We start from the raw sequence: 17,735 nt of genomic DNA on the forward strand, positions 1-17,735 counted from the left end.
TGCCCGAGACTCGATCGTCGGTATCCCAATACCTTGTTCAGTCTCGTTACCGGCAAGTCACTTTACTCGTACCGTAATGCATGATCTCGTGGCCAACACTTTGGTCACCTTGAGCTCATTATGATGATGCATTACCGAGTGGGCCCAGAGATACCTCTCCGTCATACGGAGTGACAAATCCCAGTCTCGATCCGTGTCAACCCAACAGCTACTTTCGGAGATACCTGTAATGCACCTTTATAGTCACCCAGTTACGTTGTGACGTTTGATACACCCAAGGCACTCCTACGGTATCCGGGAGTTACACGATCTCATGGTCTAAGGAAGAGATACTTGACATTGGCAAAGCTCTAGCAAACGAACTGAACGACCTTTGTGCTATGCTTAGGATTGGGTCTTGTCCATCACATCATTCTCCTAATGATGTGATCCCGTTATCAACGACATCCAATGTCCATAGCCAGGAAATCATGACTATCTGTTGATCACAACGAGCTAGTCAACTAGAGGCTCACTAGGGACATATTGAGGTCTATGTATTCACACGTGTATTACGATTTCCGGATAATACAGTTATAGCATGAATAAAAGACAATTATCATGAACAATGAAATATAATAATACTTTTATTATTGCCTCTAGGGCATATTTCCAACAGTCTCCCACTTGCACTAGAGTCACCAATCTAGTTACATTGTGATGAATCGAACACCCATAGAGTTCTGGTGTTGATCATGTTTAGCTCGCGAGAGAGGTTTAGTCAACGGATCTGCGACATTCAGATCCGTATGTACTTTGCAAATTTCTATGTCTCCATCTTGAACATTTTCACGGATGGAGTTGAAACGACGCTTGATGTGCTTGGTCTTCTTGTGAAACCTGGGCTCCTTGGCAAGGGCAATAGCTCCAGTGTTGTCACAGAAGAGTTTGATTGGCCCCGACGCATTGGGTATGACTCCTAGGTCGGTGATGAACTCCTTCACCCAAATCGCTTCATGCGCTGCCTCCGAGGCTGCCATGTACTCCGCTTCACACGTAGATCCCTCCACGACGCTCTGCTTGCAGCTGCACCAGCTTACTGCTCCACCATTCAACATATACACGTATCCGGTTTGTGACTTAGAGTCATCCGGATCTGAGTCGAAGCTAGCGTCGACGTAACCCTTTACGACAAGCTCTTCGTCTCCTCCATAAACGAGAAACATGTCCTTTGTCCTTTTCAGGTACTTCAGGATATTCTTGACTGCTGTCCAGTGTTCCTTGCCGGGATTACTTTGGTATCTAGCTACCAAACTCACGGCAAGGTTTACATCAGGTCTGGTACACAGCATGGCATACATAATAGATCCTATGGCTGAAGCATAGGGGATGACACTCATCTCTTCTTTATCTTTTGCCGTGGTCGGTGACTGAGCTGAGCTCAATCTCACACCTTGTAACATAGGCAAGAACCCCTTCTTGGACTGATCCATTTTGAACCTCTTCAAAATCTTATCAAGGTATGTGCTTTGTGAAAGACCTATGAGGCGTCTCGATCTATCTCTATAGATCTTGATGCCTAATATGTAAGCAGCTTCTCCAAGGTCCTTCATTGAAAAACACTTATTCAAGTAGGCCTTAATGCTGTCCAGAAATTCTATATTATTTCCCATCAAGAGTATGTCATCTACATATAATATGAGAAATGCTACAGAGCTCCCACTCACTTTCTTGTAAACGCAGGCTTCTCCATAAGTCTGCATAAACCCAAACGCTTTGATCATCTCATCAAAGCAAATATTCCAACTCCGAGATGCTTGCACCAGCCCATAAATGGATCGCTGGAGCTTGCATACTTTGTTAGCGTTCTTAGGATCGACAAAACCTTCCGGCTGCATCATATACAGTTCTTCCTTAAGATGCCCGTTAAGGAATGCTGTTTTGACGTCCATCTGCCATATCTCATAATCATAGTATGCGGCAATTGCTAACATGATTCGGACGGACTTTAGCTTCGCTACGGGAGAGAATGTCTCGTCGTAGTCAATCCCTTGAACCTGTCGATAACCCTTAGCGACAAGTCGAGCTTTATAGATGGTGACATTACCATCCGCGTCTGTCTTCTTCTTAAAGATCCATTTGTTTTCTATCGCTCGCCGATCATCGGGCAAGTCTGTCAAAGTCCATACTTTGTTTTCATACATGGATTCTATCTCGGATTTCATGGCTTCAAGCCATTTGTTGGAATCTGGGCCCGCCATCGCTTCTTCATAGTTCGAAGGTTCACCATTGTCTAACAACATGATTTCCAGGACGGGGTTGCCGTACCACTCTGGTGCAGAACGTGTCCTTGTGGACCTACGAAGTTCAGTAGCAACTTGATCCGAAGTACCTTGATCATCATCATTGGTTTCCTCTTCAGTTGGTGTGGGCATCACAGGAACATTTTCCTGAGCTGCACCACTTTCCCGTTCGAGAGGTAGTACTTCATCGAGTTCTACTTTCCTCCCACTTACTTCTTTTGAGAGAAACTCTTTTTCCAGAAAGCATCCGTTCTTGGCAACAAAATTTTTTGCCCTCGGATCTTAAGTAGAAGGTATACCCGACAGTTTCCTTAGGGTATCCTATGAAGACGCATTTTTCCGACTTGGGTTCGAGCTTTTCAGGTTGAAGTTTCTTGACATAAGCATCGCATCCCCAAACTTTTAGAAACGACAGCTTAGGTTTCTTCCCAAACCATAATTCATACGGTGTCGTCTCAACGGATTTAGACGGTGCCCTATTTAAAGTGAATGTAGCTGTCTCTAGAGCGTATCCCCAAAATGATAGCGGTAAATCAGTAAGAGACATCATAGACCGCACCATATCCAATAGAGTGCGATTACGACGTTCGGACACACCGTTTCACTGAGGTGTTCCAGGCGGCGTGAGTTGTGAAACGATTCCACATTTCCTTAAGTGTGTGCCAAATTCGTGACTTAAATATTCTCCTCCATGATCTGATCGTAGGCACTTTATCTTTCGGTCACGTTGATTCTCCACCTCATTCTGAAATTCCTTGAACTTTTCAAAGGTCTCAGACTTGTGTTTCATTAAGTAGACATACCCATATCTACTTAAGTCATCAGTGAGAGTGAGAACATAACGATATCCTCCGCGAGCCTCAATGCTCATTGGACCGCACACATCGGTATGTATGATTTCCAATAAGTTGGTTGCTCGCTCCATTGTTCCGGAGAACGGAGTCTTGGTCATCTTGCACATGAGGCATGGTTCGCACGTGTCAAACGATTCATAATCAAGAGACTCTAAAAGTCCATCGGCATGGAGCTTCTTCATGCGCTTGACACCAATGTGACCAAGGCGGCAGTGCCACAAGTATGTGGGACTATCGTTATCAACTTTACATCTTTTGGCATCTACACTATGAACATGTGTAATATTACGCTCGAGATTCATTAAGAATAAACCATTGACCATCGGAGCATGACCATAAAACATATCTCTCATATAAATCGAACAACCATTATTCTCAGACTTAAATGAGTAGCCATCTTGTATTAAACGAGATCCAGATACAATGTTCATGCTCAAACTTGGCACTAAATAACAATTATTAAGGTTCAAAACTAATCCCGTAGGTAAATGTAGAGGCAGCGTGCCGACGACGATCACATCGACTCTGGAACCATTCCCGACGCGCATCGTCACCTCGTCCTTCGCCAGTCTCCGTTTATTCCGCAGCTCCTGCTGTGAGTTACAAATATGAGCAACGGCACCGGTATCAAATACCCAGGAGTTACTACGAGTACTGGTAAGGTACACATCAATTACATGTATATCAAATATACCTTTGGTTTTGCCGGCCTTCTTATCTGCTAAGTATTTGGGGCAGTTCCGCTTCCAGTGACCCTTCCCCTTGCAATAAAAGCACTCAGTCTCAGGCTTAGGTCCATTCTTTGACTTCTTCCCGGTAACTGGCTTACCAGGCGCGGCAACCTCCTTGCCGTCCTTCTTGAAGTTCTTCTTACCCTTGCCCTTCTTGAACTTAGTGGTCTTATTGACCATCAACACTTGATGTTCTTTCTTGATTTCAGCCTCTGCTGACTTCAGCATCGAGAACACTTCAAGAATGGTCTTTTCCATCCCCTGCATGTTGTAGTTCATCACAAAGCTCTTGTAGCTTGGTGGGAGCGACTGGAGGATTCTGTCAATGACCGCCTCATCTGGGAGGTTAATGTTCAGCTGGGTCATACGGTTGTGCAACCCAGACATCTTCAGGATGTGCTCACTGACAGAACTGTTTTCCTCCATCTTACAACTGTAGAACTTGTCGGAGACATCATATCTCTCGACCCGGGCATGAGCTTGGAAAACTAGTTTCAGCTCTTCGAACATCTCATATGCTCCGTGATGCTCAAAACGCTTTTGGAGCCCCGGTTCTAAGCTGTAAAGCATGCCGCACTGAACGAGGGAGTAATCATCAGCGTGAGTTTGCCAAGCATTCATAATGTCTTGGTTCTCTGGGACGGGAGCGTCACCTAGCGGTCCTTCTAGGACATATTGTTTCCTGGCAGCTATGAGGATGATCCTCAGGTTCCGAACCCAGTCCGTATAGTTGCTGCCATCATCTTTCAGCTTGGTTTTCTCTAGGAACGCGTTGAAGTTCATGTTGACATGAGCGTTGGCCATTTGATCTACAAGACATATTTGCAAAGGTTTTAGACTAAGTTCATGATAATTAAGTTCTAATCAAATTATGAACTCCCACTCAGATTAGACATCCCTTTAGTCATCTAAGTGTTACACGATCCGAGTCGACTAGGCCGTGTCCGATCATCACGTGAGACGGACTAGTCATCGTCGGTGAACATTCTCATGTTGATCGTATCTTCCATACGACTCGTGTTCGACCTTTCGGTCTCCGTGTTCCGAGGCCATGTCTGCACATGCTAGGCTCGTCAAGTTAACCCTAAGTGTTTTCGCTGTGTAAAACTGTCTTACACCCGTTGTATGTGAACGTAAGAATCCATCACACCCGATCATCACGTGGTGCTTAGAAGCGACGAACTGTAGCAACGGTGCACAGTTAGGGGAGAACACTTCTTGAAATTTTTGTAAGGGATCATCTTATTTACTACTGTCGTCCTAAGTAAACAAGATGCATAAACATAATAAACAGCACATGCAATTATATAGTTGTGACATGATATGGCCAATATCATATAGCTCCATTGATCTTCATCTTCGGGGCTCCATGATCATCTTGTCACCGGCTTGACACCATGATCTCCATCATCATGATCTCCATCATCGTGTCTTCATGAAGTTGTCACGCCAACGACTACTTCTACTTCTATGGCTAACGCGTTTAGCAATAAAGTAAAGTGAGTTACATGGCGTTCTTCAATGACACGCAGGTCATACAAAAAATAAAGACAACTCCTATGGCTCCTGCCGGTTGTCATACTCATCGACATGCAAGTCGTGAATCCTATTACAAAGAACATGATCTCATACATCACAATTCATCATTCATCACAACTTCTGGCCATATCGTATCACATGATCAATCGCTGCAAAAACAAGTTAGACGTCCTCTAATTATTGTTGCATCTTTTATGTGGCTGCAATTGGGTTCTAGCAAGAACGTTTTCTTACCTACGAATAACCACAACGTGATTTTGTCAACTTCTATTTACCCTTCATAAGGGCCCTTTTCATCGAATCCGCTCCAACTAAAGTGGGAGAGACAGACACCCGCCAGCCACCTTATGCAACTAGTGCATGTCAGTCGGTGGAACCGGTCTCACGTAAGCGTACGTGTAAGGTTGGTCCGGGCCGCTTCATCCCACAATACCGCCGAAGCAAGAAAAGACTAGTAGAGGCAAGTAAGATGACAAAATCCACGCCCACAACAAAATTGTGTTCTACTCGTGCAAAGAGAACTACGCATAGACCTAGCTCTGATGCCACTGTTGGGGAACGTTGCAGAAAATTAAAATATTTCCTACGGTTTCACCAAGATCCATCTATGAGTTCATCTAAGCAACGAGTCAAGGGAGAGAGTTTGCATCTACATACCACTTGTAGATCACGAGCGGAAGCTAGCCAAGGGGATGGTGATGATGGAGTCGTACTCGAACGTGATTCGGATCACCGATGTCCAAGTGTTGAACGGACAGCACCTCCGCGTTCAACACACGTACGGGACGGGAGACGTCTCCTCCTTCTTGATCCAGCAAGGGGGAAGGAGAGGTTGAGGAAGATTGCTCCAACGGCAGCACGACGGCGTGGTGTAGTTGGTGCAGCAGTACTCCGACAGGGCTTCGCCAAGCATATACGGAGGGGGAGAGGTGTTGGGGAGGGGAGGGGCTGCGCCTTGGCTTGTGTTAAGCTCCCATGCGCCTCCCCACTATATATAGGGGTGGAGGGGCTGGTTTCTTGCCCTCCAAGTCCATTGGGGTGTTGGCCAAGGTGGGAGGAAAGAAATCCCATCATTTCCTTCCCCACCGATTGTTATCCCCCCTTTTTAGGGATCTTGATCTTATCCCTTCGGGATATGATCTTATTCCTTCTAAGGGGGGATCTTGGTGCGCCTTGACCAGGGGTGTGGGGCCTTTCCCCCACTACTCACGTTCATGTGGGTCCCCCCATGCAGGTGGGCCCCACTCCGGAACCTTCTAGAACCTTCCCGGTACAATACCGAAAAATCCCGAACATTTTCCGGTGGCCAAAATAGGACTTCCCATATATAAATCTTTACCTCCGGACCATTCCGGAACTCCTCGTGACGTCCGGGATCTCATCCGGGACTCCGAACAACATTCGGTAACCACATACAAACTTCCTTTATAACCCTAGCGTCATCGAACCTTAAGTGTGTAGACCCTACGGGTTCGGGAGACATGTAGACATGACCGAGACGTTCTCCGGTCAATAACAAACAGCGGGATCTGGATACCCATGTTGGCTCCCACATGCTTCTCGATGTTGTCATCGGATGAACCACGATGTCGAGGATTCGATCAAACCCTGTATACAATTCCCTTTGTCAATCGGTACGTTACTTGCCCGAGACTCGATCGTCGGTATCCCAATACCTTGTTCAGTCTCGTTACCGGCAAGTCACTTTACTCGTACCGTAATGCATGATCTCGTGGCCAACACTTTGGTCACCTTGAGCTCATTATGATGATGCATTACCGAGTGGGCCCAGAGATACCTCTCCGTCATACGGAGTGACAAATCCCAGTCTCGATCCGTGTCAACCCAACAGCTACTTTCGGAGATACCTGTAATGCACCTTTATAGTCACCCAGTTACGTTGTGACGTTTGATACACCCAAGGCACTCCTACGGTATCCGGGAGTTACACGATCTCATGGTCTAAGGAAGAGATACTTGACATTGGCAAAGCTCTAGCAAACGAACTAAACGACCTTTGTGCTATGCTTAGGATTGGGTCTTGTCCATCACATCATTCTCCTAATGATGTGATCCCGTTATCAACGACATCCAATGTCCATAGCCAGGAAATCATGACTATCTGTTGATCACAACGAGCTAGTCAACTAGAGGCTCACTAGGGACATATTGAGGTCTATGTATTCACACGTGTATTACGATTTCCGGATAATACAGTTATAGCATGAATAAAAGACAATTATCATCAACAATGAAATATAATAATACTTTTATTATTTCCTCTAGGGCATATTTCCAACAACCCCCGGCTTCATCCATTATGCTTCCCACTCCCACGTCCGCTACAAAGACGGCCGTACATTCTTACTACCATTACAACCGTCGCCTACTAATGGATAATGCCCTATACTACTTACTCTCTCGCTCAACTACGAAGACGAGTTTACCACGGTTTCCACCCCTCCCTCTATACCGCAGCAACACATATTTTACACCCCTTTCAGAACGCGCTTTTCGCGCCCCAACTCTCCCTAGACGTGTGACTAATGAGCTCCGAGCTAAAACATATCGCAAATGTCAAAAATATGATGACAGGCTTAATATATATCATGCACGTGCGTTCTGTTCCTCACGTACGTACAAAAATAATTAAAAAAGGGAATGCAACACGAGGACTTCCCAGGAGGTCACCCTTCCTAGTACTACTCTCACCCAAGCACGCTTAACTTTTTCGGAGTTCTGATGGGATCCGGCTTTAGTGCTGGTATGATCGCATCCGACATGTTACCCCCGGCTTCATCCCTTATGCTTCCCACTCCCACGTCCGCTACAAAGACGGCCGTACATTGTTACTATCATTACAACCGTCGCCTACTAATGGATAATGCCCTATACTACTTACTCTCTCGCTCAACTACGAAGACGAGTTTACCACGATTTCCACCCCTCCCTCTATACCGCGACAACACGTATTTTACACCCCTTTCAGAATGCGCTTTTCGCGCCCCAACTCTCCCTAGACGCGTGACTAATGAGCTCAGAGCTAAAACATATTGCAAATGTCAAAAATATGATGACAGGCTTAATATATATCACGCACGTGCGTTCTGTTCCTCACGTACGTACAAAAATAATTAAAAAAGGGAATGCAACACGAGGACTTCCCAGGAGGTCACCCATCCTAGTACTACTCTCGCCCAAGCACGCTTAACTTCGGAGTTCTGATGGGATCCGGTGCTTTAGTGCTGGTATGATCGCATCCGACATGTTACCCCCGGCTTCATCCCTTATGCTTCCCACTCCCACGTCCGCTACAAAGACGGCCGTACATTCTTACTATCATTACAACCGTCGCCTACTAATGGATAATGTCCTATACTACTTACTCTCTCGCTCAACTACGAAGACGAGTTTACCACGATTTCCACCCCTCCCTCTATACCGCAGCAACACGTATTTTACACCCTTTTCAGAACGCGCTTTTCGCGCCCCAACTGTCCCTAGACGCGTGACTAATGAGCTCAGAGCTAAAACATATCGCAAATGTCAAAAATATGATGACAGGCTTAATATATATCACGCACGTGCGTTCTGTTCCTCACGTACGTACAAAAATAATTAAAAAAGGGAATGCAACACGAGGACTTCCCAGGAAGTCACCCATCCTAGTACTACTCTCGCCCAAGCACGCTTAACTTCGGTGTTCTGATGGGATCCGGTGCTTTAGTGCTGGTATGATCGCATCCGACATGTTACCCCCGGCTTCATCCATTATGCTTCCCACTCCCACGTCCGCTACAAAGACGGCCGTACATTCTTACTACCATTACAACCGTCGCCTACTAATGGATAATGCCCTATACTACTTACTCTCTCGCTCAACTACGAAGACGAGTTTACCACGGTTTCCACCCCTCCCTCTATACCGAGCAACACGTATTTTACACCCCTTTCAGAACGCGCTTTTCGCGCCCCAACTCTCCCTAGACGCGTGACTAATGAGCTCCGAGCTAAAACATATCGCAAATGTCAAAAATATGATGACAGGCTTAATATATATCACGCACGTGCGTTCTGTTCCTCACGTACGTACAAAAATAATTAAAAAAGGGAATGCAACACGAGGACTTCCCAGGAGGTCACCCATCCTAGTACTACTCTCGCCCAAGCACGCTTAACTTTTTCGGAGTTCTGATGGGATCCGGCTTTAGTGCTGGTATGATCGCATCCGACATGTTACCCCCGGCTTCATCCCTTATGCTTCCCACTCCCACGTCCGCTACAAAGACGGCCGTACATTGTTACTATCATTACAACCGTCGCCTACTAATGGATAATGCCCTATACTACTTACTCTCTCGCTCAACTACGAAGACGAGTTTACCACGATTTCCACTCCTCCCTCTATACCGCGGCAACACGTATTTTACACCCCTTTCAGAACGCGCTTTTCGCGCCCCAACTCTCCCTAGACGCGTGACTAATGAGCTCAGAGCTAAAACATATCGCAAATGTCAAAAATATGATGACAGGCTTAATATATATCACGCACGTGCGTTCTGTTCCTCACGTACGTACAAAAATAATTAAAAAAGGGAATGCAACACGAGGACTTCCCAGGAGGTCACCCATCCTAGTACTACTCTCGCCCAAGCACGCTTAACTTCGGAGTTCTGATGGGATCCGGTGCTTTAGTGCTGGTATGATCGCATCCGACATGTTACCCCCGGCTTCATCCATTATGCTTCCCACTCCCACGTCCGCTACAAAGACGGCCGTACATTCTTACTACCATTACAACCGTCGCCTACTAATGGATAATGCCCTATACTACCTACTCTCTCGCTCAACTACGAAGACGAGTTTACCACGATTTCCACCCCTCCCTCTATACCGCAGCAACACGTATTTTACACCCCTTTCAGAACGCGCTTTTCGCGCCCCAACTCTCCCTAGACGCGTGACTAATGAGCTCCGAGCTAAAACATATCGCAAATGTGAAAAATATGATGACAAGCTTAATATATATCACGCACGTGCGTTCCGTTCCTCACGTACGTACAAAAATAATTAAAAAAGGGAATGCAACACGAGGACTTCCCAGGAGGTCACCCATCCTAGTACTACTCTCACCAAGCACGCTTAACTTCGGAGTTCTGATGGGATTCGGTGCTTTAGTGCTGGTATGATCGCATCCGACATGTTACCCCCGGCTTCATCCCTTATGCTTCCCACTCCCACGTCCGCTACAAAGACGGCCGTACATTGTTACTATCATTACAACCGTCGCCTACTAATGGATAATGCCCTATACTACTTACTCTCTCGCTCAACTACGAAGACGAGTTTACCACGATTTCCACCCCTCCCTCTATACCGCGGCAACACGTATTTTACACCCCTTTCAGAACGCGCTTTTCGCGCCCCAACTCTCCCTAGACGCGTGACTAATGAGCTCCGAGCTAAAACATATCGCAAATGTCAAAAATATGATGACAGGCTTAATATATATCACGCACGTGCGTTCTGTTCCTCACGTACGTATAAAAATAATTAAAAAAGGGAATGCAACACGAGGACTTCCCAGGAGGTCACCCATCCTAGTACTACTCTCGCCTAAGCAAGCTTAACTTCGGAGTTCTGATGGGATCCGGTGCTTTAGTGCTGGTATGATCGCATCCGACATGTTACCCCCGGCTTCATCCCTTATGCTTCCCACTCCCACGTCCGCTACAAAGACGGCCGTACATTCTTACTATCATTACAACCGTCGCCTACTAATGGATAATGCCCTATACTACTTACTCTCTCGCTCAACTACGAAGACGAGTTTACCACGATTTCCACCCCTCCCTCTATTTCGCAGCAACACGTATTTTACACCCCTTTCAGAATGCGCTTTTCGCGCCCCAACTCTCCCTAGACGCGTGACTAATGAGCTCCAAGCTAAAACATATCGCAAATGTCAAAAATATGATGACAGGCTTAATATATATAACACACATGCGTTCTGTTCCTCACGTACGTATAAAAATAATTAAAAAAGGGAATGCAACACGAGGACTTCCCAGGAGGTCACCCATCCTAGTACTACTCTCACCAAGCACGCTTAACTTCGGAGTTCTGATGGGATTCGGTGCTTTAGTGCTGGTATGATCGCATCCGACATGTTACCCCCGGCTTCATCCCTTATGCTTCCCACTCCCACGTCCGCTACAAAGACGGCCGTACATTGTTACTATCATTACAACCGTCGCCTACTAATGGATAATGCCCTATACTACTTACTCTCTCGCTCAACTACGAAGACGAGTTTACCACGATTTCCACCCCTCCCTCTATACCGCGGCAACACGTATTTTACACCCCTTTCAGAACGCGCTTTTCGCGCCCCGACTCTCCCTAGACGCGTGACTAATGAGCTCAGAGCTAAAACATATCGCAAATGTCAAAAATATGATGACAGGCTTAATATATATCACGCACGTGCGTTCTGTTCCTCACGTACGTACAAAAATAATTAAAAAATGGAATGCAACACGAGGACTTCCCAGGAGGTCACCCATCCTAGTACTACTCTCGCCCAAGCATGCTTAACTTCGAAGTTCTGATGGGATCTGGTGCTTTAGTGCTGGTATGATCGCATCCGACATGTTACCCCCGGCTTCATCCCTTATGCTTCCCACTCCCACGTCCGCTACAAAGACGGCCGTACATTCTTACTATCATTACAACCGTCGCCTACTAATGGATAATGCCCTATACTACTTACTCTCTCGCTCAACTACGAAGACGAGTTTACCACGATTTCCACCCCTCCCTCTATACCGCAGCAACACGTATTTTACACCCTTTTCAGAACGCGCTTTTCGCGCCCCAACTCTCCCTAGACGCGTGACTAATGAGCTCAGAGCTAAAACATATCGCAAATGTCAAAAATATGATGACAGGCTTAATATATATCACGCACGTGCGTTCTGTTCCTCACGTACGTACAAAAATAATTAAAAAAGGGAATGCAACACGAGGACTTCCCAAGAGGTCACCCATCCTAGTACTACTCTCGCCCAAGCACGCTTAACTTCGGAGTTCTGATGGGATCCGGTGCTTTAGTGCTGGTATGATCGCATCCGACATGTTACCCCCGGCTTCATCCATTATGCTTCCCACTCCCACGTCCGCTACAAAGACGGCCATACATTCTTACTACCATTACAACCGTCGCCTACCAATGGATAATGCCCTATACTACCTACTCTCTCGCTTAACTACGAAGACGAGTTTACCACGATTTCCACCCCTCCGTCTGTACCGCAGCAACACGTATTTTACACCCCTTTCAGAACGCGCTTTTCGCGCCCCAACTCTCCCTAGACGCGTGACTAATGAGCTCCGAGCTAAAACATATCGCAAATGTGAAAAATATGATGACAAGCTTAATATATATCACGCACGTGCGTTCTGTTCCTCACGTACGTACAAAAATAATTAAAAAAGGGAATGCAACACGAGGACTTCCCAGGAGGTCACCCATCCTAGTACTACTCTCACCAAGCACGCTTAACTTCGGAGTTCTGATGGGATTCGGTGCTTTAGTGCTGGTATGATCGCATCCGACATGTTACCCCCGGCTTCATCCCTTATGCTTCCCACTCCCACGTCCGCTACAAAGACGGCCGTACATTGTTACTATCATTACAACCGTCGCCTACTAATGGATAATGCCCTATACTACTTACTCTCTCGCTCAACTACGAAGACGAGTTTACCACGATTTCCACCCCTCCCTCTATACCGCGGCAACACGTATTTTACACCCCTTTCAGAACGCGCTTTTCGCGCCCCAACTCTCCCTAGACGCGTGACTAATGAGCTCCGAGCTAAAACATATCGCAAATGTCAAAAATATGATGACAGGCTTAATATATATCACGTACGTGCGTTCTGTTCCTCACGTACGTATAAAAATAATTAAAAAAGGGAATGCAACACGAGGACTTCCCAGGAGGTCACCCATCCTAGCACTACTCTCGCCTAAGCACGCTTAACTTCGGAGTTCTGATGGGATCCGGTGCTTTAGTGCTGGTATGATAGCATCCGACATGTTACCCCCGGCTTCATCCCTTATGCTTCCCACTCCCACGTCCGCTACAAAGACGGCCGTACATTGTTACTATCATTACAACCGTCGCCTACTAATGGATAATGCCCTATACTACTTACTCTCTCGCTCAACTACGAAGACGAGTTTACCACGATTTCCACCCCTCCCTCTATTTCGCAGCAACACGTATTTTACACCCCTTTCAGAATGCGCTTTTCGCGCCCCAACTCTCCCTAGACGCGTGACTAATGAGCTCCAAGCTAAAACATATCGCAAATGTCAAAAATATGATGACAGGCTTAATATATATCACACACATGCGTTCTGTTCCTCACGTACGTATAAAAATAATTAAAAAAGGGAATGCAACACGAGGACTTCCCAGGAGGTCACCCATCCTAGTACTACTCTCGCCCAAGCACGCTTAACTTCGGAGTTCTGATGGGATCTGGTGCTTTAGTGCTGGTATGATCGCATCCGACATGTTACCCCCGGTTTCATCCATTATGCTTCCCACTCCCACGTCCGCTACAAAGACGGCCGTACATTCTTACTACCATTACAACCGTCGCCTACTAATGGATAATGCCCTATACTACTTACTCTCTCGCTCAACTACGAAGACGAGTTTACCACGATTTCCACCCCTCCCTCTATACCGCAGCAACACGTATTTTACACCCCTTTCAGAACGCGCTTTTCGCGCCCCAACTCTCCCTAGACGCGTGACTAATGAGCTCCGAGCTAAAACATATCGCAAATGTCAAAAATATGATGACATGCTTAATATATATCACGCACGTGCGTTCTGTTCCTCACGTACGTACAAAAATAATTAAAAAAGGGAATGCAACACGAGGACTTCCCAGGAGGTCACCCATCCTAGTACTACTCTCGCCCAAGCACGCTTAACTTTTTCGGAGTTCTGATGGGATCCGGTGCTTTAGTGCTGGTATGATCGCATCCGACATGTTACCCCCGGCTTCATCCCTTATGCTTCCCACTCCCACGTCCGCTACAAAGACGGCCGTACATTGTTACTATCATTACAACCGTCGCCTACTAATGGATAATGCCCTATACTACTTCCTCTCTCGCTCAACTACGAAGACGAGTTTACCACGATTTCCACCCCTCCCTCTATACCGCGGGAACACGTATTTTACACCCCTTTCAGAACGCGCTTTTCGCGCCCCAACTCTCCCTAGACGCGTGACTAATGAGCTCAGAGCTAAAACATATCGCAAATGTCAAAAATATGATGACAGGCTTAATATATATCACGCACGTGCGTTCTGTTCCTCACGTACGTACAAAAATAATTAAAAAGGGAATGCAACACGAGGACTTCCCAGGAGGTCACCCATCCTAGTACTACTCTCGCCCAAGCACGCTTAACTTCGGAGTTCTGATGGGATCCGGTGCTTTAGTGCTGGTATGATCACATCAGACATGTTACCCCCGGTTTCATCCCTTATGCTTCCCACTCCCACGTCCGCTACAAAGACGGTCGTACATTGTTACTATCATTACAACCGTCGCCTACTAATGGATAATGCCCTATACTACTTACTCTCTCGCTCAACTACGAAGACGAGTTTACCACGATTTCCACCCCTCCCTCTATACCGCGGCAACACGTATTTTACACCCCTTTCAGAACGCGCTTTTCGCGCCCCAACTCTCCCTAGACGCGTGACTAATGAGCTCAGAGCTAAAACATATCGCAAATGTCAAAAATATGATGACAGGCTTAATATATATCACGCACGTGCGTTCTGTTCCTCACGTACGTACAAAAATAATTAAAAAAGGGAATGCAACACGAGGACTTCCCAGGAGGTCACCCATCCTAGTACTACTCTCGCCCAAGCACGCTTAACTTCGGAGTTCTGATGGGATCTGGTGCTTTAGTGCTGGTATGATCGCATCCGACATGTTACCCCCGGCTTCATCCCTTATGCTTCCCACTCCCACGTCCGCTACAAAGACGGCCGTACATTCTTACTATCATTACAACCGTCGCCTACTAATGGATAATGCCCTATACAACTTACTCTCTCGCTCAACTACGAAGACGAGTTTACCACGATTTCCACCCCTCCCTCTATACCGCAGCAACACGTATTTTACACCCTTTTCAGAACGCGCTTTTCGCGCCCCAACTCTCCCTAGACGCGTGACTAATGAGCTCAGAGCTAAAACATATCGCAAATGTCAAAAATATGATGACAGGCTTAATATATATCATGCACGTGCGTTCTGTTCCTCACGTACGTACAAAAATAATTAAAAAAGGGAATGCAACACGAGGACTTCCCAAGAGGTCACCCATCCTAGTACTACTCTCGCCCAAGCACGCTTAACTTCGGAGTTCTGATGGGATCCGGTGCTTTAGTGCTGGTATGATCGCATCCGACATGTTACCCCCGGCTTCATCCATTATGCTTCCCACTCCCACGTCCGCTACAAAGACGGCCGTACATTCTTACTACCATTACAACCGTCGCCTACTAATGGATAATGCCCTATACTACCTACTCTCTCGCTCAACTACGAAGACGAGTTTACCACGATTTCCACCCCTCCGTCTGTACCGCAGCAACAAGTATTTTACACCCCTTTCAGAACGCGCTTTTCGCGCCCCAACTCTCCCTAGACGCGTGACTAATGAGCTCCGAGCTAAAACATATCGCAAATGTGAAAAATATGATGACAAGCTTAATATATATCACGCACGTGCGTTCTGTTCCTCACGTACGTACAAAAATAATTAAAAAAGGGAATGCAACACGAGGACTTCCCAGGAGGTCACCCATCCTAGTACTACTCTCACCAAGCACGCTTAACTTCGGAGTTCTGATGAGATTCGGTGCTTTAGTGCTGGTATGATCGCATCCGACATGTTACCCCCGGCTTCATCCCTTATGCTTCCCACTCCCACGTCCGCTACAAAGACGGCCGTACATTGTTACTATCATTACAACCGTCGCCTACTAATGGATAATGCCCTATACTACTTACTCTCTCGCTCAACTACGAAGACGAGTTTACCACGATTTCCACCCCTCCCTCTATACCGCGGCAACACATATTTTACACCCCTTTCAGAACGCGCTTTTCGCGCCCCAACTCTCCCTAGACGCGTGACTAATGAGCTCCGAGCTAAAACATATCGCAAATGTCAAAAATATGATGACAGGCTTAATATATATCACGTACGTCCGTTCTGTTCCTCACGTACGTATAAAAATAATTAAAAAAGGGAATGCAACACGAGGACTTCCCAGGAGGTCACCCATCCTAGTACTACTCTCGCCTAAGCACGCTTAACTTCGGAGTTCTGATGGGATCCGGTGCTTTAGTGCTGGTATGATAGCATCCGACATGTTACCCCCGGCTTCATCCCTTATGCTTCCCACTCCCACGTCCGCTACAAAGACGGCCGTACATTGTTACTATCAATTACAACCGTCGCCTACTAATGGATAATGCCCTATACTACTTACTCTCTCGCTCAACTACGAAGACGAGTTTACCACGATTTCCACCCCTCCCTCTATTTCGCAGCAACACGTATTTTACACCCCTTTCAGAATGCGCTTTTCGCGCCCCAACTCTCCCTAGACGCGTGACTAATGAGCTCCAAGCTAAAACATATCGCAAATGTCAAAAATATGATGACAGGCTTAATATATATCACACACATGCGTTCTGTTCCTCACGTACGTATAAAAATAATTAAAAAAGGGAATGCAACACGAGGACTTCCCAGGAGGTCACCCATCCTAGTACTACTCTCGCCCAAGCACGCTTAACTTCGGAGTTCTGATGGGATCTGGTGCTTTAGTGCTGGTATGATCGCATCCGACATGTTACCCCCGGTTTCATCCATTATGCTTCCCACTCCCACGTCCGCTACAAAGACGGCCGTACATTCTTACTACCATTACAACCGTCGCCTACTAATGGATAATGCCCTATACTACTTACTCTCTCGCTCAACTACGAAGACGAGTTTACCACGATTTCCACCCCTCCCTCTATACCGCAGCAACACGTATTTTACACCCCTTTCAGAACGCGCTTTTCGCGCCCCAACTCTCCCTAGACGCGTGACTAATGAGCTCCGAGCTAAAACATATCGCAAATGTCAAAAATATGATGACATGCTTAATATATATCACGCACGTGCGTTCTGTTCCTCACGTACGTACAAAAATAA

The 17,735-nt window shown here is 46.5% G+C and overlaps 20 non-coding genes across 20 annotated transcripts; all 20 read right to left on the reverse strand.

The window, feature by feature from the left end:
• Positions 1-8,064: 8,064 nt before the first annotated feature.
• On the reverse strand, positions 8,065-8,184 carry LOC123108983 (5S ribosomal RNA). Its single transcript, XR_006452325.1, has one exon. It is a non-coding gene; the product is annotated as a 5S ribosomal RNA (ribosomal RNA).
• A 365-nt stretch (positions 8,185-8,549) lies between these two features.
• On the reverse strand, positions 8,550-8,668 carry LOC123109741 (5S ribosomal RNA). Its single transcript, XR_006452981.1, has one exon. It is a non-coding gene; the product is annotated as a 5S ribosomal RNA (ribosomal RNA).
• A 365-nt stretch (positions 8,669-9,033) lies between these two features.
• Positions 9,034-9,152, reverse strand: LOC123108629 (5S ribosomal RNA). The gene has a single exon (XR_006451955.1). It is a non-coding gene; the product is annotated as a 5S ribosomal RNA (ribosomal RNA).
• Positions 9,153-9,516: 364 nt separating this feature from the next.
• On the reverse strand, positions 9,517-9,636 carry LOC123108881 (5S ribosomal RNA). Its single transcript, XR_006452222.1, has one exon. It is a non-coding gene; the product is annotated as a 5S ribosomal RNA (ribosomal RNA).
• Positions 9,637-10,001: 365 nt separating this feature from the next.
• Positions 10,002-10,120, reverse strand: LOC123109753 (5S ribosomal RNA). The gene has a single exon (XR_006452993.1). It is a non-coding gene; the product is annotated as a 5S ribosomal RNA (ribosomal RNA).
• A 365-nt stretch (positions 10,121-10,485) lies between these two features.
• On the reverse strand, positions 10,486-10,603 carry LOC123108890 (5S ribosomal RNA). Its single transcript, XR_006452233.1, has one exon. It is a non-coding gene; the product is annotated as a 5S ribosomal RNA (ribosomal RNA).
• A 365-nt stretch (positions 10,604-10,968) lies between these two features.
• On the reverse strand, positions 10,969-11,087 carry LOC123108662 (5S ribosomal RNA). Its single transcript, XR_006451987.1, has one exon. It is a non-coding gene; the product is annotated as a 5S ribosomal RNA (ribosomal RNA).
• A 365-nt stretch (positions 11,088-11,452) lies between these two features.
• LOC123108892 (5S ribosomal RNA) lies at positions 11,453-11,570 on the reverse strand. Its single transcript, XR_006452235.1, has one exon. It is a non-coding gene; the product is annotated as a 5S ribosomal RNA (ribosomal RNA).
• Positions 11,571-11,935: 365 nt separating this feature from the next.
• On the reverse strand, positions 11,936-12,054 carry LOC123108700 (5S ribosomal RNA). Its single transcript, XR_006452025.1, has one exon. It is a non-coding gene; the product is annotated as a 5S ribosomal RNA (ribosomal RNA).
• A 365-nt stretch (positions 12,055-12,419) lies between these two features.
• On the reverse strand, positions 12,420-12,538 carry LOC123109223 (5S ribosomal RNA). The gene has a single exon (XR_006452509.1). It is a non-coding gene; the product is annotated as a 5S ribosomal RNA (ribosomal RNA).
• A 365-nt stretch (positions 12,539-12,903) lies between these two features.
• Positions 12,904-13,021, reverse strand: LOC123108893 (5S ribosomal RNA). The gene has a single exon (XR_006452236.1). It is a non-coding gene; the product is annotated as a 5S ribosomal RNA (ribosomal RNA).
• A 365-nt stretch (positions 13,022-13,386) lies between these two features.
• LOC123108760 (5S ribosomal RNA) lies at positions 13,387-13,505 on the reverse strand. The gene has a single exon (XR_006452085.1). It is a non-coding gene; the product is annotated as a 5S ribosomal RNA (ribosomal RNA).
• A 365-nt stretch (positions 13,506-13,870) lies between these two features.
• On the reverse strand, positions 13,871-13,989 carry LOC123109514 (5S ribosomal RNA). Its single transcript, XR_006452741.1, has one exon. It is a non-coding gene; the product is annotated as a 5S ribosomal RNA (ribosomal RNA).
• Positions 13,990-14,354: 365 nt separating this feature from the next.
• On the reverse strand, positions 14,355-14,476 carry LOC123108634 (5S ribosomal RNA). Its single transcript, XR_006451960.1, has one exon. It is a non-coding gene; the product is annotated as a 5S ribosomal RNA (ribosomal RNA).
• A 364-nt stretch (positions 14,477-14,840) lies between these two features.
• On the reverse strand, positions 14,841-14,959 carry LOC123109600 (5S ribosomal RNA). The gene has a single exon (XR_006452831.1). It is a non-coding gene; the product is annotated as a 5S ribosomal RNA (ribosomal RNA).
• Positions 14,960-15,324: 365 nt separating this feature from the next.
• Positions 15,325-15,443, reverse strand: LOC123109515 (5S ribosomal RNA). The gene has a single exon (XR_006452742.1). It is a non-coding gene; the product is annotated as a 5S ribosomal RNA (ribosomal RNA).
• A 365-nt stretch (positions 15,444-15,808) lies between these two features.
• On the reverse strand, positions 15,809-15,927 carry LOC123109235 (5S ribosomal RNA). The gene has a single exon (XR_006452518.1). It is a non-coding gene; the product is annotated as a 5S ribosomal RNA (ribosomal RNA).
• A 365-nt stretch (positions 15,928-16,292) lies between these two features.
• Positions 16,293-16,410, reverse strand: LOC123108923 (5S ribosomal RNA). The gene has a single exon (XR_006452270.1). It is a non-coding gene; the product is annotated as a 5S ribosomal RNA (ribosomal RNA).
• A 365-nt stretch (positions 16,411-16,775) lies between these two features.
• On the reverse strand, positions 16,776-16,894 carry LOC123109820 (5S ribosomal RNA). The gene has a single exon (XR_006453064.1). It is a non-coding gene; the product is annotated as a 5S ribosomal RNA (ribosomal RNA).
• A 366-nt stretch (positions 16,895-17,260) lies between these two features.
• Positions 17,261-17,379, reverse strand: LOC123109516 (5S ribosomal RNA). The gene has a single exon (XR_006452743.1). It is a non-coding gene; the product is annotated as a 5S ribosomal RNA (ribosomal RNA).
• Between the last annotated feature and the right edge of the window lie 356 nt (positions 17,380-17,735).

Source organism: Triticum aestivum, chromosome 5A (genome assembly GCF_018294505.1).
Source record: "Triticum aestivum cultivar Chinese Spring chromosome 5A, IWGSC CS RefSeq v2.1, whole genome shotgun sequence".
Classification (NCBI taxonomy): domain Eukaryota; kingdom Viridiplantae; phylum Streptophyta; class Magnoliopsida; order Poales; family Poaceae; genus Triticum; species Triticum aestivum.